Source organism: Carcharhinus amblyrhynchos, chromosome 8 (assembly GCF_965287045.1).
Source record: "Carcharhinus amblyrhynchos chromosome 8, sCarAmb.v2.hapA, whole genome shotgun sequence".
Taxonomy (NCBI): Eukaryota; Metazoa; Chordata; class Chondrichthyes; order Carcharhiniformes; family Carcharhinidae; genus Carcharhinus; species Carcharhinus amblyrhynchos.
In genome coordinates, this window is record NC_137331.1 from 105,710,667 (window position 1) to 105,730,859 (window position 20,193).

General features: G+C 41.8%; 1 protein-coding gene across 3 annotated transcripts in view; it reads left to right on the top strand.

The window, feature by feature from the left end:
* The first annotated feature begins 2,370 nt into the window (after positions 1-2,370).
* tsnare1 (T-SNARE Domain Containing 1) overlaps positions 2,371-20,193 on the top strand; it is a 735,823-nt gene continuing 718,000 nt past the window's right edge. The window contains exons 1-2 of one of the 3 annotated variants that reach the window (XM_080194990.1): positions 2,371-2,443; positions 11,187-11,359. The gene's annotated coding sequence lies outside the window, so the exon portion shown is untranslated. The remainder of the gene's footprint in view (positions 2,444-11,186; positions 11,360-20,193) is intronic. The other 2 variants (XM_080194988.1, XM_080194987.1) reach the window with 2 other exon arrangements.

Here is a 20,193-nt window from a genome sequence, read left to right on the forward strand (position 1 = left end):
AATGTATTGGTTCCCCTGTTGGCTGTGGCTCATAATGCTGAGCATGGGACCCTGACCTGGGCCCTCAGTGATATACAAAAGGGCAGGAATGACCCCAATAGCTCACCCATGGTTCAGTAGCAAAAGCATCACTTAGACAACAACAACAAAAATGATAACTTTTGGTTGGGTCAGTTTAGTTCAATTGGCTGGACAGCTGATTAGTGATGTGGAATAATGGCAATGTGTGAGTTCAATTTCCTTATGGGCTGAGTTTAGTCATGAAGGTTTACCTTCTCAAACTTTCCCTTGCCTGAGGTGTGGTGGTTCTCAGGTTAAATCACTACCAATCAACTCTCCCCCTCAAATAGAAGAGCAGCCTATGGTCACCTGGGCTTATGGCAACTTTATCTTATTGCTTTTCAGCCTTTTGGCTAAGGTCAAGCGTTAGATCAAGCCCAAGATCGGGTGCAGTGCCTCATTTTGCCATCTTATTTGTCTCCCTTGTTGGGACCTTGTAGATTCTACGGTGCAGAGGGACCTGGGGGTCCTTGTGCATGTCGCAAAAACCCAGTCTGCAGGTGCAGCAGGTGATCAAGAAGGCGAATGGTATGCTGGCCTTTATGGCGAGGGGTATAGAGTATAAAAGCAGGGAGGTCTTGCTGCAACTGTACAGGGCACTGGTGAGGCCACAGCTGGAGTACTATGTGCAGTTTTGTTCGTCGCACTTGCGCAAAGATATTTTGGCCTTGTAGGGAGCGCAGAGGAGGTTCTCTAGGCTGATACCGGAGATGAGGGGATTAGACTACGAAGAGAGACTAAATTGACTGGGTCTGTACTCGTTGGGGTTTAGAAGGATGAGGGGGGATCTTATAGAGACCTACAGGATAATGAAAGGGATGGATAGGGTAGAGGTAGAGAGATTCTTCCCGCTTAGAAAGGATAGCAGGACTAGAGGGCACAGCCTCAAGATAAGGGGGGTGCAGTTTAGAACAGAGTTGAGGAGGAACTTCTTCACTCAAAGAATGGTGAATCTCTGGAATTCTCCGCCCGTTGAAGTGGTGGAGGCTACCTCGCTAAATATATTTAAGTCACGGGTAGCTAGCTTTTTGACAGACAAGGGAATTAAGGGAATTATGGGGAGAAAGCGGGAAAGTGGAACTGATCCACTTCAGATCAGCCATGATCTTATTGAATGGCGGGGCAGGCTTGAAGGGCTAGATGGCCTACTCCTGCTCCTATTTCTTATGTTCTTAGATTCAATCTGAATTTTGAATTTGGATTTTGGAGCAAGCAAGGAATGGATTTGAGTTTGCCCGGTCCGTTTGAGCATTCGTTTTGTAACTTTAAGAATGGAATAAAAAATTTAAAAGTTCAGTTTCCCAGCATGTGCTAATTAGCTGATCCTAACCAGCATAGCAGTAAACTTGGTGCAATTCAGCCACATCTTCACTGGACTATTAAAGGTGGAATTAATCAGATCCTACTTTTGATCATTAGTCATTGATCCCTGTTGAAAGTGCAGATAAGTGGTTCATTTAATCAGTTTTAATTTCAGTGATTCTGTAATTAAATATCCTGCCACCTCATACAGATTTACACATGCAGAATAACCAGATGGATAAGACTTTTGAAGCCCTCTTTCTTTGACCAGCTCACTTTGATCTGGCTTTATGTTGTTTTTTTGGTCTATCTGAACGTAACATTTCACTAGATCTATGAATATGGAGTTAACACTGCCTCCTGCATTGACTGCAAAGCCACCCGCAGAGATGATTTGCACATTCTGATGAGCTATGTTTTGGTTAAAAAGAAAGGCAAAACAATTATTTGTCAAACACCAATGAAAATGGTGCCCCTTGAAAGGGAGAAATATGAATGTCACACTTCCACTGAAAAGGATTGTTTGACACCTAAAGCCTGCAACCATATTATATTAGAACATCCATGATTGATGCAATTATGAATGAATTAATTCAACAAGTTACGTTGAATTTTATTACAGTGAACATGATCAGAGGATGATTGTCACCTGTAAACAGTGAGGCTTCTGGTTCTTTCTGAGAACACAATAATTGAGCAAACATAATATTCATATTAAAACAATAAAAAAAGTATCATATATAACCGGCTATATAAATTGCTCGGAATTGTCCACCACGCCCTCTAGAAAAAAAATGCTTGATTTCTGTGTACTAAATCACACACAGTGCCAGATACAAATATATCACTCATTCCCCAGCCTGATACCCCACCCGCAGAAGTAACCTTGTTCCCCCGCGCTGCGTCCTGGATGTTGTAGTTCCTGCCGCCGCGCAGTCTCCGTGCCGTCGCCGGGCGCGGGACTACAAGTCCCAGCGGCCACCGCGCCACGCCTTGCAGCCCTTTAAGGGCACGTGACAGCGGGCACTGGCAGCTGGTTGTTCCTGCGTTCTGTCGGGATCCGAGTGAGTGCAGACAGTGGGTAGGTGATTGTTTTATTCTACGTATGCACTGTGACAGAAAGCAGAACTCGACATGCCTATGTCCCCATACCCTGTGCATTCACAGATGATGTTTTATTCCATAGCCTGTTGTTTTGGGGAAAAAAAATTGGGCATTAGGAGCAGAAGTAGGCAAATTCAGCCATTCGAAAAAGGTACCAAGCTGTCTTTGGATTTCGCTGGCTGTCACTTGGACTCAAATAATTGTGCCTACGTATTTCCAAAGCAAACGATTCAACTTAATGATGTTTTTATTTATTTTTATAGATTGTTGTTGTTTGGATTGCCTGGGGCACACACAATGGGAATGTTGTGGAAAATAGAAACAGAAACTAAGATCCTGCTCTTGTGTGTAGTGCTACTTATGGGCACACCCTGCGTTTAATAAAAATAATTGATGTAAAGCAAAAGTTGTCATTGATTATGGTGATTTTGGAAGTATTTTTGATGCTGGAACTTTTGTGCACGAGTATTGATTGTGGGTGGAGTGAGTGAGAGATGTGTATTAAAAGGCTGTAGCACATCTGAGAGGTTTGTTAGGTTTCTGTGGAAGTTGATCAGAATTGCTGCTAGACCTGTAACCTGACAGGGATACTGTACCTGTTGAGTCTCTCTTTTTTGCAACTGATCATGTGCTGTTGGTTTACCCATTTATAGATATTCCCCATCTGTCTCTGATGGAATCAAATGTTCCAGAACAAGTATTTCTGAAACTTTTCAAATTGCAATGATCTACCCCATGTGTGAAAATCCCATCAACTCACCAAAACTGATCATGCTTCTAGTTTGCTGGGCCATTTGTCAGTGCCCTTTTTCAGTTTACTTTTAACAAGATCTCTGTGCTTGTCTTTAGGGGAGTTCAGTTCAGTGATGTAACTTTTAATTACTTTTTAGGTGTGTGTTATGAATTATATATAACTGTGTATATGCAAATGATGTGTCACAATCCAGATACTGCACCCTGCTTTACATGCTAACCAACTTTTCTATTTGTTTTAAAGAGAAAGCAAGCCAATTTAAATCGAGTGCTAAAAGAGACATGAACTTTCCAAACTCCACAATTCTAAACCATTTCCTTTAGAACTGGGAGTGTGTTTCCACAGATAACAATTAGATACTGTGATCCTAAGGAAATAGTGCACCATCTTAACACCACAGCTATTCGTTGCATAACGTTCCTTTCCAAAGCAGAGACTTGGAACACAGGAGTTGATTTTTATGCTCCTTGCTGGCAGGTCAGAGACATGTAAAATTAGCTGTTGACCTTCCTGCTACCTATCCTCCTCATTCTTGGCCACTTTTGGGGTATCACCCCATATTGTACTATGACAAGCGTTTTGCCCAATGCAAGGGGAGACCCATGTTATGTTGGAAACAAGCAGCTTTAGTTGCATAGGATGATGGGGAGGGAGGGAATCTCCACTCGCAATTCTTTAAAGGGATAGGGGAACAGAGGAACCTTGGGGTGTTGAAGATTGCTGAACAGGTGGAGCGAGTGGTTGATAAAGCGTAAACTAAACTGGGTTTTGGGGCATAAAGCACAAAAGCACAAGAAGGTTATGCTGAACTCATACAAGATATTAGCTAAACTTCAGGAGAAATACATGTAGACAGTGTTCAGGAAATCTGCAACATCACCCCTTGACATTCAAACACCTTTGAACCTCCCACTACCAACATCCTTGGAGTTATCATAGACCAGAAACTTAATTGGAGCAAATGTGAAAGTACTGTGACTATTCTGTGCACAGAGAGGGGGTGGCACAGCTGGAATGGGTGAGCAGTCATTCTAGGCCTGGTCGAGTTGGCCATTAATGTGTGCGGGCACATGGTGATTGAGCGGAATATCCAAATTAACTATCTTGCCTTCTACCGCAGCTATATTGATGGTGGTGTGGCAGTGCCTGCTCGTACACTTCAAGTGTTCTGCAACCTGCAGGCACTGAGAGATTGGGGTGCAACATTAGTCCGGTAATGACATTTTAGCATGGCCAATCCACCGAACCAACGCATCTTCGGACTTTGGGAGGAAACTGGAACTGCCGGGGGAAACCCAGGCAGGCGCTAGAAGAATGTGCAAACTCCACACAGATCGTGAACCAAAGTTGGAATTGAACCTGGATCCTTGGCACTGTTGCAGTACTTTCCATTTGCCTGGATGAGTGCAGCTTCATCAATACCCAAGAAGTGTACTTCTCTTGGGGTTGGTTGGGTGCTTGAGAACTCTGTGACTGAGTGAGCCAAGCTTGTAATGTTCACTTGGGTCATGAGGTTGCAGATTGTAGTTCTATACGATTCTGCTGCTGGTGGCCCATCGTACCTCATAGATGTCCAGTCTAAGTTGCTAGACCTGATCAAGATCTATCCCATTTGACATGGTGGTAGTACCATAAACACAATGGGAGTTATCCTTAAAGTGAAGGTGAAACTTCATCTCCATGAGAACTGTGCAATTGGCACCCTTAACAATACTGTCATGGGCCAATGCATCTACGAGAAGTAGATTGGTGAGCAGAAGCTTAAGCAGTTTTTCTTCCCCCTTGGTACTTTCACCACTTGACACAGACTCAGTCTAGCACATGTGTCATTTAAGGCTTGGTCACCAGAACCGCTACCAAGCCATTCTGGGTGACAGACATTGAAGTTTCACAGTCAGAATGTATTTTGTGCCTTCACCAAACTTTGGATGAGATGTTTTGGCCTTGTTTGAACTGAAACAGGAAAAACCTACCTCAGATCAATGGACTTTTCCATGGTCCCCCCTCGCCTGCTCCGATTCCTGTGGTGGGCAGGACAGTAAAATTGGCCTCGCTAAGTTTCCTCTAAGTAGTATTCAATGTAGAGGAATATTAATTCATTAACTGAGGGAGGACAACGGGTGGTAATCAGCAGGAGGTTTCCTTGCCAATCTTCAACCTGACACCATGAGCTTTCGTAGTATCCGGGAGTCGATGTTGAGAATTCCTGGAGCCACTCCCTCCTGACTGTATACCACTGTGCTGTCATGTGTTTGGTGTCTCTCTGTTGGAAAGAGAGGACGTACCAAGTATAGTGATGGTGGTGTGTGCAAAATTATCTGTAGGGTCTGATTTCATCAGTATGACTACATCAGGCTGTTGCTTGTCTCGACTGTGAGACAGCTCTGCCAATTTTTGGCACAAGCTGCCAGATTTAGTAAGGAGAGCTTTGCCAGTTCAAAAGGCCTTGCGTTACTAATTCAGTAATATTACCACTATGCCACCATCTCCCCTTAAGGCCCGACATATTTGCAACTCTAGCATTATCACCAAGCCACGGAATCAACCCTGTTTCAAAGAAGTGTGGCATGCCAGAAGCAGCGCCAGGTGTAGCTTAAAAAAAAAATTGTGTCTTCATGTTGAACATGTAACACCAGGACTGCTTTTGTGTGAAAGCAATGTGCTACCCACTGAACTAAGCAATCCCACAACCAACAGATCAGATTTCATTCCTGCCACATCCAATCATGAAGGATGATGGATAGTTAAACAACTCACTGGAGGAGAAAGTCCCATATCCTCATCCTCCATGGTCAGGGAGCCCAGCATATTAAAGCAAGAGATAAAGTTGAAGCATTTGAAACTATTTTTAGCAGAAGTGCTGAAAGGATGATCCGTCTCAGCCTCTCCCAGCAGTCCCCAAAATCACATCTTTAGTGAATTTAATTCTCTCCATGTAATATCAAGAAATGGCTAAAGGCACCAGATATTACAGTGGACCAGCTCCCTGGCTAGGTAGGAATGCTGGATTTGGCATACGGGCTGCCTGTTGGACAGGTGTGACCCTAGAAGGGTAAGGGCTGCGGAAGCATCGGAATAGTAAATCCAATCACCCTGCCCAGGCCTCGCACCATCGCTCTGATGAAGGGTCATCCAGACTCCAAACGTTGACTCAATTCTCTCTCCACAGATGCTGTCAGGCCTGCTGGGATCTTCCAGCATTTTCTGTTTCTGTTTTGGATTCCAGCATCCACAGTATTTTGCATTTATCTGATTTTTGATTTATTATTGTCATGTATTCGTATACAGTGAAAAGTATTGTTTCTTGCGTGCTTTACAGACAAAGCATATCCTTCATAGAGAAGGAAACGAGAGAATGTAGAATGTGTAGAGAAAGATCAACTTAATGCAAGGTAAGTCCATTCAAAAGTCTGACGGCAGCAGGGAAGAAGATGTTCTTGAGTTCGTTGGTACATGACCTCAGACTTTTGTTTCTTTTCCCTAAAAGAAGTTGAAAGAGAGAATGCCCGGGATACGTGGGGTCCTTAATTATGCTGGTTGCTTCGCCAAGTCAGCGGGAAGTGTAGACAGTGTCAATGGATTGGAGACTGGTTTGCATGATGGAATGGGCTACATTCATGACCTTTTGTAGTTTCTTGTGGTCTTGGACAGAGCAGGAGTCATATCTTGCACCATCCTGATTTGGGATGATATTGCTGTTCCCTCAATGTGATTGTCTCATTGTTCTGGAACTGCCTTCCTGACTGCACTCTTTGCTGCAATCCAAGAGGCGGCTTTGCCACCTTCTCAAAAGCAACTACGAAGGCGCAACTGCCCATACCTCATGAATTTGCAATTCTAGTAGCTGAAAATATGAAGGGAAGAAAGTATGGCACAACAATTCAAATCCTTTATTGAGACCATATCTAAAGTGTTTCTTTCCATTCTGGGCATTCACTCTTGGAAATATTGGCCTTGGAAGGAATGCAGTTTCACCAGAACATTATCAAAACAAAAGTGTACTTGGATTTCCAGAAGGCATTTGATAAGGTGTTGTAACAAAGTTAACTTCACAAAAGGAGAGCTCCCGTTCGAGGGGTAATGGGTAGAGGATTAATTGGCTGACAGGAAACGTAAAGCAGGGGTAAATGAGTCAACTTTAGGCTGGCAGACAACCAGTGGAATGCCACAGAGATCCATGCTGGGACCTCAACTATTTACAATCTATATCAATGATGAGGGATCGAATGAATGATCACTAAATTGGCTGATGCCGCCAAGATGAGGAGGGCAGTAGGTTGTGACAAAGACATCAGGAATCTGCAGAGAGACAACTTAAGTGAATGGGCAAAAGAATTAGAATCATGGAATCCGTACGTTGCGGAAGGAGGCAATTTGGTCTATAGAGCCTGGACTGACAACAATCCCACCCAGACCCTATCCACAACCCACATATTTGCCCTACTAGTCCCCTTGAGACTAAGGGGCAATTTGGCATAGCCACTCAACCTAATCTGCACATCTTTGGAGTATGGGAGGAAACTGGGGCACCCAGAGGAAATCCATGCAGACACAGACAGAATGTGCAAACTCCACATGGAAAGTGACCTGAGACCAAAATTGAACCCGTGTCCCTGATGTTATGAGACAGCAGTACTAACTACTGTGCCACCATGCTGCCCATTGACAGATGGGAGTAGAGTGTGGGAAAATGTGAACTTGTCCACTTTACCAGGAAGACTAGAAAAAGTATTTAAAACGAGAGAGAGAGAGAACACAATGCTGTGGTACAGAGTGACCTGTGTGTCTTGGTATCTGAATTGTTTCATGCAGATAGAGCAAGTGAAGGCAAAATGTTGGCATTTAGAGCAAGCAGAATAGAGTATAAAAATAATGAAGTTTTGCTATGTTTGTCCTGGGTGTTGATGATTTGATTTATCCTTGTCACGTGTATTAGTATACAGTGAAAAGTATTATTTTTGCGTGCTGTAAGACAAAGCATACCGTTCATAGAGAAGAAAAAGAGAGAGTGCAGAATGTAGTGTTGCAGTCATAGCTAGCGTGTAGAGAAAAACCAACTTGATGTGAGGTAGGTCCATTCAAAACTCTGACAGTAGCAGGGAAGAAGCTGTTCTCGAGTAAGTTGGTATGTGGCCTCAAACTTCTATATCTTTTTCCCCGTGGAAGAAGGATGGAAGAGAATATTTCCAGGCTGCATGGGGTCCTTAATTATGCTGGCTGCTTTTTTTTTGAGACAGCGGGAATGTAGGCAGTGCCAATGGGTGGGAGGCTAGTTTGTGTAATGGACTGGGTTTTGTTCACAGCGCTTTGTAGTTTCTTGCAGTCGGGGGTTGAGCAGGAGCCATACTAAACTGTAATACAACAAGAAAGAATGCTTTCTTCTAAGGTGCATCTGTGGAAGTTAGTCGTAGTGGACATATCAAATTTCCTTCTTCTTCTTCTTCTTCTGAGAAAATAGTGGTGTTGGTGGGCTTTCTTGATTTGATTTATTATTGTCACATGTGTTAGTACACAGTGAAAAGCATTGTTTTTTGTGTGCTATACAGACAAAACATACTGTTCATAAAGAAGGAAAGGAGATGGTGTAGAATGTAGTATTACAGTCACAGCTAGGAAGCTGAGAAAGATCAACTTAATGCAAAGTAAGTCCATTCAAAGGTCTGACAGCACCAGGGAAGAAGCTGTTTTTGAGTCAGTTGGTATGTGACCTCAGACTTTTGTATATTTTTCCCAAAGAGAGAATGTCTTAACTATTGTGTCAACACGGGGGTACCAGGACAGGTTCTTGGTGATCAGGACACCTAAAAACTTGAAGCTGTTAACTATTTCTACTTCTTCTCCATTGATGTAGACAGGGCCATGTCCTCCATGGTGCTTCCTGAACTCAATGACTATCTCCTTCGTTTTGTTGACATTGAGGGAGAGATTATTTTTGTTGCACTGTTCACCAGATTCAGCTGGAATATTGTGTACCATTTTTGTCGTCTTGAAGGATATAATTTCATTAGTAGCAGTTCAGGGAAGGTTCACTCAACTGGGATAAAGGCATTATCTTGCAGGAAGCTTGGATAGTATCCGTTGGTGTTTAAGAGAATGATGTGCTTCAATAAGGTCACCTAAGATCCTGAGGGAATTTGACAGGGTAGATGCTAAAAGGATGTTTCCCCTTGTGGGAGAGAGACTGGAACTTGAGGACACAGTTTGAAAACAAGGGGACTCGTACTGAGGAGAAATTATTTTGAGTTTTGTCTGTGATAGTCTCTTCCCCTCATTGTCTTTTTAGGATTTTAGAGAACTTCTGTGGTAATCAGAGCAAAGGGGTCATAATGCTAAAATCATGGCTAAGCCATTCAGAAAAGAAGTTTGGAAACATTCTGCTACCCTTTGTGTAAAACAAAGTCCAAAAGTAGATACTAGCTAGCTTTTTTAGATCTCTTATTTCTCCCTTTATTACTTTTAATTTTTGGCTTTCTAAAATCTCTCCAATCTTCTAACCTAATATTTAATTGTTGCAGAATTATACATTTCTTTAAAATCTTCAATTTGATACTATCCTTAATTTCCTTTAGTTAGCCATGGATGATGCATCCATCTTCTAGAATTTCTCTTTCTCAATGGAATGTATCTTAAATGTCTGTCACTATTTCTCAACCGTACCATCTTTAATCTATTTTCCCAGTTCAATTTAGTTAACTTTGTCATCATGCTCTTGTAATTCCCTTTATTTAAGTCACTAGTCTTAGACCCACAGTACGCCATTACAAACTGAAGGTGAAATTCTACTTATTATAATCACCTGCCTGGAGGAGGCTTTTACCATTAGTCCTGCCAAACTGAACAAAAACAGCTCTTAAAAAGCCTACTCCCTGCTTGATACTAGAATGTATTGCTCAAATAAATTATCTTAAATATGGTTTAAGAACACATATTGGATCTGATTCGCCCATTATGTATGAAGATTAAAATCAGCCATGATTAATGTAGTACCCTGCTTTAAAAAGCCCCCATTAATTCCTCTTGCATGTTTTCTAGTATAGCTACTGATAGGGGGCCTATAAACTATTCCCACAAGTGAGTTCTTACAGTTGCGATTTTCTTATCTCAACCCACAACATCTGGATTCGAGCATAAGTGGCCTTTAAACTGCATTGCATTTTGATCGTGGTCAATTGTTCAGTGACCACAAGACCCAAGCCAATATGTTTCAAAAACCAATAAGGAAATGGATCATATCTGATTTGATGATGGCTAGTGAACAAGAATCAGTTAACCTCTTTCCAGCAATACCGAGTTGCTTTGTTTGAAAGAGTTTTTTGTTTTGGGCCCCAATGCAATACCACTGCCCCCTGCACCTCCGCCACCCCCCCCCCCCCCCCCGCCCCAAACCCAACTCCTCACACACTCCCTCTTTCTTTCACTCTCTCACACACAAGGTGACCTGTAACTTGTTCCTTTAATTTTGCTTTTACAGAGCACTGACCTTTTTATTCACCTATCAACACCTTCTATCTTATCTTTATGCCACTATCAGCACCTTCTACAGTCCTCACGCTGCCACTAATACTCCCTTTGTGTTGTGCCCTGAACATACTTGTACATAAATATCTTTTCATGCTCCCCTTCAATGACCTCCTATTTATTTTCTCCACTTGCTGTCCTTTTCTGTTTGTATTCCAGATTTCTAGCTTCTGCAATATTTTGGTTAAAAGAATTAGTTAATTAGTTAGAATTAGATGGTAAGAGGGCACCTTGCATACAATGATCATGAACATGAGTGCCTTTGATTTTCTTTCGAAGGGGCCAAAGTTTAAAACTACTTCCAAGGGATGTGATATCAGTTGACCACAATAGCCTGGACTGAAGTTTAACAAGTTTACTTTGAGTAACAGTGGGAGACAGTTGAGAAAAGATCTGGAATAATACAAAACTAGTCCATTAAAGTCCTCTTTTATGCCTTTTTGTTTAGCAAATGAGAAATACTGCATCAAGCTAGAAGAAGAGGCTGACACAAAAGGAAAGAAACTTAATGGACTCAAAGCCACGATAAGCAACAAAGGAAAACCAAAAAAAAACTCAGCTGCAAAAAGGGCAAAATAAAAAGCTCGCACGGAACATCAAGGTGAATAGTAAGAGGCTTATGTAAGTTACATTTTACCTAAAGAGGGTAGCTGCAGATTTACTAGAGGAGCTCAAATGATAATGTGATTGACAATGACACGTGGCAGATTTATTCAATGCGTATTTTGCACCTGTCTCTTCAGTAGAAGACAACAAAATATCAAAATGAACTTAATAGTAAGTTGAGGGGTGGAATTTAATTAATTAAAAAATACTAACGAGGGAAAATTAGAAGACTTAAAATAGACAGATCTCCAATATCTGTCCAGTTCCACCCCCAGGGTACTAATAGTACATGAGGAAATTGCAGCTTATCAGTCATAATCTTCAAAGTTTTGGAGATAGAAGTGGTTTGGGAATAATAATTGCTGCTCAATTATTTGGGATGGGAGTGATAGCAAAATCATGTAATCATGTAGCAATAGCAAATAAAATACCACTTTTCTAAAATAAAGCAAAAAATGTTGCAAATACTCAGCCTGTCTGGAAGCATCCTTGGAGAGAGAAATGTTTCAGATGTTTGACTTTTCATCCAGTACCTTCGACCTGTCAGTTTAACCATTTGTGGAAAATTTAGGTGCATTGGCCATGATAAATTCTCCCTCGATGTACCTGAACAGGCACCAGAGTGTGGCAACTAGGGGATTTTCACAGTATTTCATTGTAGTGTTAATGTAAGCCTACTTGTGACACTAATACATTCACTAAGTTTATTTATCTCGTGGGGAGAACACCTAAACACTTAGTTGATCAAAGATACATTTGTGAAGGGTAGACCCTGTCTGATTTAGTCTCTTTTTTTTAAAAAAAAGAGGTCACTACCATGTTACTACTTTAATCATTCATAGATGTATGCAATACTAATTGCCCTTGATAAAGTAGTGATGAACCACTGCCATAAATGACTGATATTCATGTGAGCATTAGCACTTCCAAGCTCCGAATTATATCCCGATACTCCCAAGAGCAGCGCTGGAAATCAAATCCAGGGTGAAGGGGTTGATGCTTAAGATGCACAGAACCTTTTTCAGATTCCATCTGCAGCACCACATGTAGACTTGGGGTTTTGATTCACAGGGATATATTGGATTTTGAATGGGCAGATCACAAGTGTACCAGAATGATACTTTAATGGGGTGGCACAGTGGTTATCGCTGCTGTCTCACAGTGCCAGGGATCCAGGTTCGATTCCCAGCTTGGGTTGCTGTCTGTGTGGAGTCTACAGATTCTCCCCGTGTCTGCGTGGGTTTCCTCTAGGTGCTCTGGTTTCCTCCCACAGTCCGAAAGATGTGCTGAGGGTTTAGGTGCATTAGCCATATTGAATTCTCCCTTAGTATACCCAAATAGGTGCCAGAGTGTGGTGGCTAAGGGATTTTCACAGTAACGTCATGGCTGTGATAATGTACGTCAACTTGTGACACTAATAGAAATAAACTTATATGGGACTCGTAGAATGAAATTATGAGAACTGACATGAACCTAGTTTTCATTTACTATAGTTCAGAAGATTTGGGGTTGGCCTGATCAAGTTATTCATAATGATGAGGTATTTGATTGGGCCAATGCAGGGATTCTAATTTGTGTGGGGAGGGAGGTTAACACAATTTTTTTTCAGTCATAAAGTTAGAGTTTGGTGATTTTTCGAGGGAAATATTGCTTTTGCAAGAGAATTTTGGAAGTAGTCCTTACTGTTGATTTTGATAGCTTTGGTGAAAATATATAAGGAAAACGTAACTTTATTTTGGCTTCTCTGCATCTGGAAGGAAATATGCATTTCTTTCTAATAGATCTTCTAGACACTATGACCCATAAAGCAGGGTTGTTGTAAAGTTGGGGTGACATAGCAGGAGTGAATTTGGACCATCTCCAGAATGGGAGACTGGGGGATAAAAGTTTGAGAACCGGTAATCCTTGTTGGTACAGTGTTACCAGTGATACTTCTGGGATGTGACTCTTCTGGACATTCATCATCACTTCAAAGATAAAGAAGGAATAAATGGGATGAGAGCTTCTGTTGTTCAAGCTGGCAGCATCTACCAGTCCAGGTGACTGCGGGATGGATTCAATGGGAAATCTCATTGACAATGGCGGGACCAGAAGATTTGGCCACCAAGAAGTACACTGCAGGGAGGCCAGAGAACCTCATCCATGGTCTGTACCAACAACACCAAGAGTTCCTGGGATTTTGAGAGATGAGAAACCTCCAAGCATTCTTCACTGCTTTTTGTTAAGTATGTGTAAAATCTTACATAATAAACTGTACTTGATTCATGAATACTAGGCAGCTGTACCTTCTAGGTTAAGCACAATTGAGGAAGCAAGTGTTGGAACTTTAATTCTGACCTGAAGATTTTTTTTAAATTGGAAGGGTTTTATACCTCACAATCCTGAAGCTTACAACTCCCTTGTCTTTTCCTAATCACTTGGTAAATCTTTTACCTTCAGATATTTATCCAACTTTTTGAAGGTCATGATGAAATCTATAGCCACCACAACAGTGCATTCCAGATCCTAATCATACACTTTATTATTGCTTTTTGCCAATCAGTTGAAATCGGTGTCCTCTGGTTCTCGGTCCTTCTGCCAATGGGATAATTTCTCGCTATCTACTCTGCCCAGACCCATTGTGTACCTCAATCAGGTCTTCTCCAAAACCTTTGCATCCACAAATCTATTTGCACATGTGATGTTCCTCTTCTCCAGACCCATTCTTGTGAATCCTTTCTGCAACCTCTCTAATATCATTTGCATTCTTTAAAGTGTGTTGCCTAATGTTGGACAGAATATTGAACACTGTTTTATAGTGACTTAGCATGACTTTGTTTTTGGACTTGCCTCCATTTGTGCTGAGAATCCTGTATGCTTTCTCAACCCACTTTTCAATGATTCAAATGTACCCCCGGGTCCCACTGCTCCTACGCCACCTTTTTTAGAATTGCATTGTTCATTTTATGGTTTATTTCCTCATTCGTCCTACCAACAGGATTGCTAACTGTGAAGAAATATATTTATGGAGGCTTCATCATCTGACTTGCCCCACACTCCAGGTATTCATCAGCCAATGCATTCAGCTAGCTGCACAGCCTTTTTGTCATTTTCAATGTTTCTAAATTCAGTAAAGAGAAATATTAAACGTGCTCTGCATTAAGTTTCACCTGTCATGTGTCCATCCATTCCAAATGTCAATTTCTCTTGAATTTAAACACTATCTTCCTCAGAGTTCACGATGTTTTAGTATTAGAATAAAGTCATTTGTTTACCCTGAAAACAACAGTTCCTCTATCTTGTTTTGGGAGTCCAACAGGATTAGCAACCAGCTGGTTTATAGTTACCCTGGGCAAGGCAGGTGTCATTTCTCCATTTGGATCCATATTAAACTCCTCCAGCTCTTCCATTTCTTGTATTAAAATCATCCTCTGGATTAATCCTTCCTGGAAGGCCAAGTTGTGCAATGCATCAATTTGCTTTTACAGCCTTAAACTCTCTCAGCTGAGTTGTGTAAAATGCCTAGTGACTTGTCCAGACAGTGGAGACCTAATTTCAGTACGCTGTTGTCCTCTCTACCTGTGACACTACTGTGTCTTTAAGCAATGTTCTCTGCTGTTTGTAACAAACCTCTGTTTTTTTTTGTTGTTTGCATCTTTTATTGCTGCTTAAATTGTTTCAGTGGAGTTTTGTTTACCTTTTTAATCTGGGCCTAATACACTGTCTGGGAGTTTGACCTTTTTTGAATTGTTGTGGGAAAATTGATTGACAGGACGGACAGTTTCTTTTTCCCTCCCAAGAGTTCTTTCACTTGCGGTTTTGGCTACTGGCTAGTTAGAAGTTTTATGCAGAATCCAGACTGACAGGAGTGTTTCTGTGTTTCTCCCTGGTATTGGAAATTTAGCTCTTGGTGGCTGGATGGCTAGTAACTAGAGACAAGGATTGCCCTGTCTCTTCAAGTGGCAAATTGTGCGGAGGGTGGGGAGAGTCTACAGAAGGATCTAGATAGGCTGGGCGAATGGGCCAGGAAATGGCAAATGGAATTTAATGTTGGTAAGTGCGAGGTGGTCCACTTTGGTAGGACTAATGGTAGGAAGGATTATTACTTACGTGGCGAAAAACTGCAGCAGGCGACGGTGCAGAGGGACCTCGGGGTCCTTGTGCATGAGTCGCAAAAACCCAGCTTGCAGTTGCAGCAGGTGGTCAGGAAGGCGAATGGGATGCTGGCTTTCATCGCGAGGGGGATTGAATATAAAAGTAGGGAGGTCTTGCTGCGGCTGTATAGGGCGTTGGTGAGGCCGCAGCTGGAGTACTGTGTGCAGTTTTGGGCGCCGTACTTGTGCAAGGATATTTTAGCCTTGGAGGGAGTGCAGAGGAGGTTTACTAGGCTGATTCCGGAGTTGAGGGGATTGAGCTATGAGGAGAGGCTGAATAGATTAGGCTTGTACTCGTTAGAGTTTAGAAGAATGAGGGGAGATCTCATTGAGACGTATAAGATGATGAATGGGGTGGAGAGACTCTTCCTGCTCAGAAAGGATAGTAGGACTAGGGGGCATAGCCTCAAGATAAAGGGGGGGGCGGTTTAGAACGGAGTTGAGGAGGAACTTCTTCACTCAAAGGGTGGTGAATCTCTGGAATTCTCTGCCCGTTGAAGTGGTGGAGGCTGCCTCGCTAAATATTTTTAAGACGTGGGTTGATGGGTTTTTGATGAGAGAGGGGATTAAGGGTTATGGGGAGAGGGCGGGAATGTGGAACTGAGCCACGACAGATCAGCCATGATCTTATTGAATGGCGGGGCAGGCTCGAAGGGCTAGTTGGCCTACTCCTGCTCCTATTTCTTATGTTTGCTGGCTAAAAGTTATAGGCCAGCAGTGGTTCCATCTCTACCTTGAGGTCTACTAGAAGCTGCAGAACAAATAAGCCAGAGTTTCAATTCTTGAACCAAAGGACTAATTGGCAGCAGGTGTTGAAATGCTAGAAAATCTAGCATCATGTAAGCATCCTTGTTTTCTGTGCTAAACCTGGGTCAGATGTCTGTTTGTAAGGAGGCTTGTTAGGAACAGTGCATTTAGTTGTTAAGATTTATACAATATCATAATTTTTGTATTTTTTGTAATTAATAAAAGTTTTATTGCTGATTTTTCTTTGCACAGGTTAACTGTATTCTTAAATAAGTTTTTGTTTGATAAAAGCTCCCTAGTGGGTCATTTGAATCGTATATCTGGAGTGAAACATCTTGGGTTTACACTACCCAAATTCAAAGTACAAAACTTACAGTCTAGTCTAACTTCATACCTTTTTAGAGTATCTGACCTGGATTATAATATGCAACTGTGCATTAGGTGATGTATGAGCATTTGTAGCATTCAAACCCGGTCATCAGATTCTATCCTTGGTCTCTAGGTCACTTGTCCGGTGACAGTACCACTATTTCACTGTCTCCCTTAGAGAATTGCAGAGAAAACTAGCTGGAATATTAAATGTCACATCAGTAAAGTAATATTGATCATAAAAGTATCTGAGATGGAGATGTGTTGGTTTTACAATGAAGACAGTAATGGAAAATGCTGCTGAGTCTGGAACCAAAAGAGAAAACTAGAAAATTTCAGCAGATCTGGCAGCATCTGTAAGGAGAGAAAAGAGCTGACGTTTTGAGTTCAGATGACTCTGTCCAAGCATAGTTTGACGAAAGGTTATCTAGACTTGCAATGTCAGCTTTTTTTTTCTCTTGCAGATGCTGCCAGACCTGTTTTAGATTTTCCAGCATTTTCTCTAATTGTCCTTGAATTGAGTTGCTTGATTGCCCATTTCAAGGACATTGTTGTGGATCTGGTAAGAATGACAAATTTCCTTCACTACAGCGCATTACAACAATCGGTAATGGTTTGTCATCATTGATTCAAATTTTACCATTGTTGTCATGGCATCAAATCCAAGTGCCCCTTCCTCACATTTCTAGATTATTCGTCCAATGCTGATACCATCTTGCCACTGTCTTCCTCCAACTTTCTATGCCCATATTTGAAATAATTTCTGAAAGTTAGCTGAAGATACTAAATTGAAGGACATAGCAAACTTTGGAGCTTACTGGAGGACAAAGGCTGCTTAGTGGTCTGAACAAATCAATGACAGATTCAACTCCATATAGAGAAATATCAAAAGTGCATTTTAGGGGAGTGAAAGAGTTGGTCAGAGAACATAAACCCAGAACACTTGTGAGGTTGGAAAATCACGTCTCTCAAATTTGACCGTTTTTGAAGGGGTAACCAAGAAGGTAGATGAGGGCAGTGCAGTTGACGTTGTCTACATGGAGTTTAGCAAGGCCTTTAGACAAGGTACTCGCATAGTAGGTTGTTGCATAAAGTTAAATCTCACAGGATCCAGGGTGAGGTATCTAAATGGACACAAAATTGGCCTCTTGACAGAAGCTAGAAGGTGGTTGTAGAGAAATGTTTTTCAAACTGGATGCCTGTGACCAGTGGTGTGCCTCAGGGATCAGTGCTGGGTCCACTTTGTCATTTATATTAATGATTTAGATGAGAATGTAGGAGACATGGTTAGTAAGTTTGCAGATGGCACCTAGATTGGTGGCATAGGGGACAGTGAAGAAAGTTATCTCCGGTTTCAAACAGGGTCTTGATCAATTGGGCCAGTGAGCTAACGAATGGCAGATAGAGTTTAATTTAGACACATAGGAGGTGATGCATTTTGGTAGATTGAATACTGGCAGGACTTACTCACCTAATGGTAGGACGTTGGGGAGAGTTGCAGAACAAAGATCTAGGGATACGTATTCATAGCTCCTTGAAACTGGAGTCACAGGTGGACAGAGTGGTGAAGAAGGCGTTTGGCATGCTTAGTTTCATCAGTCAGAACGTTAAATACAGGAGTTGGAATGTCTTGTTGAAGTTGTTCAAGACATTGATAAGGCCACACTTGGAATGCTGTGTGCAATTCTGGTCACGTGATTATAGAAAAGATATTATTAAACTAGAAAGAGTGCAGAAAATATTTACTAGGATGCTACTGGGACTTAATGGATTGAGTTATAAGGAGAGGCTGGATAGACTGGGACTTTTTTTTTCTCTGGAGCATAGCAGGCTGAAAGGTGATCTTATAGAGGTCTATAAAATAATGAGCGGCACAGATCAGCTAAATGTTCAAATTTTTCCCAAAGGTAGGGAAGTCTAAAACTAGACAGAATAGTTTTAAGGTGAGAGGGGAGAGATACAAATGTGTCCAGAGGGGCAATTTTTCCACGCAGTGTCGTGAGTGTCTGGAACAAGCTAACTGAGGTGGTAGTAGAGGCAGGTACAATTTTGTATTTTAAAAAGCATTTAGATAGTTACATGGGTAAGATGGGTATAGAGGGATATGGGCCAAATGCAGGCAATTGAGATTAGCTACAGGTCTTTTTAAAGGAAAAGGTGACATGGACAAGTTAGGCTGAAGGACCTGTTTCCGTGCTGTAAACCTCTATGATCCTAAGCAAAGGGAAATGGTTGCAGTTGCATTGATTTATAAATGTGAGTATGGGTAGAAAAGGCTGTAAAAAGGAAAATGGAATTCAGCTGTCCATAAATAATGGTATTAAATATCAAAACAAAGAATGGATGACTTTATATGTGATTGGATCAGTCACAGTTCAATTATTGCATGCAACTCTGGACACCTCATATTATAGGACAGGTAATAAAGCCATGGAAAGGGCACACTAAAGATTTATTGGAAGGACATGAGGAATAGTGAATTCAAGTGATGAAAAGTCCACAACATTGGAATATTTTTCGTTGGAACTGAGAAGGTCAAAGAGGAGATATTTTCAAGAGGTTAATTAAAGAATGAACTGCTTTTTGAAAGGATAAATGCTGCTAGTAATTACCAAATTGATAATTAGGCAACGCAAAAATATTTTCTCCCCGTTTGTTTATAATATTGAATGTTTTACTGTGTGTGTATATTGAGACCTCGACTGGGATTTTCTTATGTGCCTGATCCCGAAAAGCGTGAAATTGTGAGAGAAGTCAAGCATGCATTCCAACACCATTGCAATATCTCAGTCAGTGGCATGTGTGGGAGTCGGGCCTGCCAACAATTAAGGGGGCAATTAAGAAGTCAATTAAGTGATTTCATATGATCCTTCTGCATTTACAGTGGGCGGGCTCATTGGCCAGGCGGCCTTCACGTCTTACCAATAACGTCGATCCAGGGCAGGATGCGATGTCAGGCTGAAATAAAATTGAAAAGGTCCCTGCGGGCTGTGATTTACTGAATTCTCCTGTCAGGTGTTCAATATGCTGCCAAGACACAGGTTACTGTCTTTTTCATCAGAATTTAATTGTAAGAGGTCTCCAGCTCTGTGCCTTGAGGGAGTCATTAGAAGTTTGCTGATGACACCTCTGTAGTGGGTTGGATCTCGAACAACAAGACAGAGTGCAGGAATCATCCATGGGGAACACACGGATTTGCTTCTTTGGCACGCAGCCTTCGACACACTCACTAACGAAGTCAGTTACTGTAGTGGTACTTGTTCAGGCTAGTTGCAGAGCTTTTAAACCAGTCCACTGATTCCAAGCAGTCCCATAGGAGATCATCCGACTCCTCAGACCAACATTACACAACTTTCTTTGGATTCTCCTGCTGCAGTTTTGGCTTGTAAGCTGGGAGCAGGAGCACCACCTTGTGGTCTGATTTGCCAAAGTGTGGGAGGTGATAGAGCAGTAAGCATGTTTGATATTTGTGTATCAATGTTTTAGGATGTTTTGGGCCTCGGGTGGTACAGGAGACGTGTTGGTGGTAACTTGATAGTATGCTCTTGAGCTCAATGTGATTGAAGTCCCCGGCCATGGTGAACAAGCGCTCGGAATGTT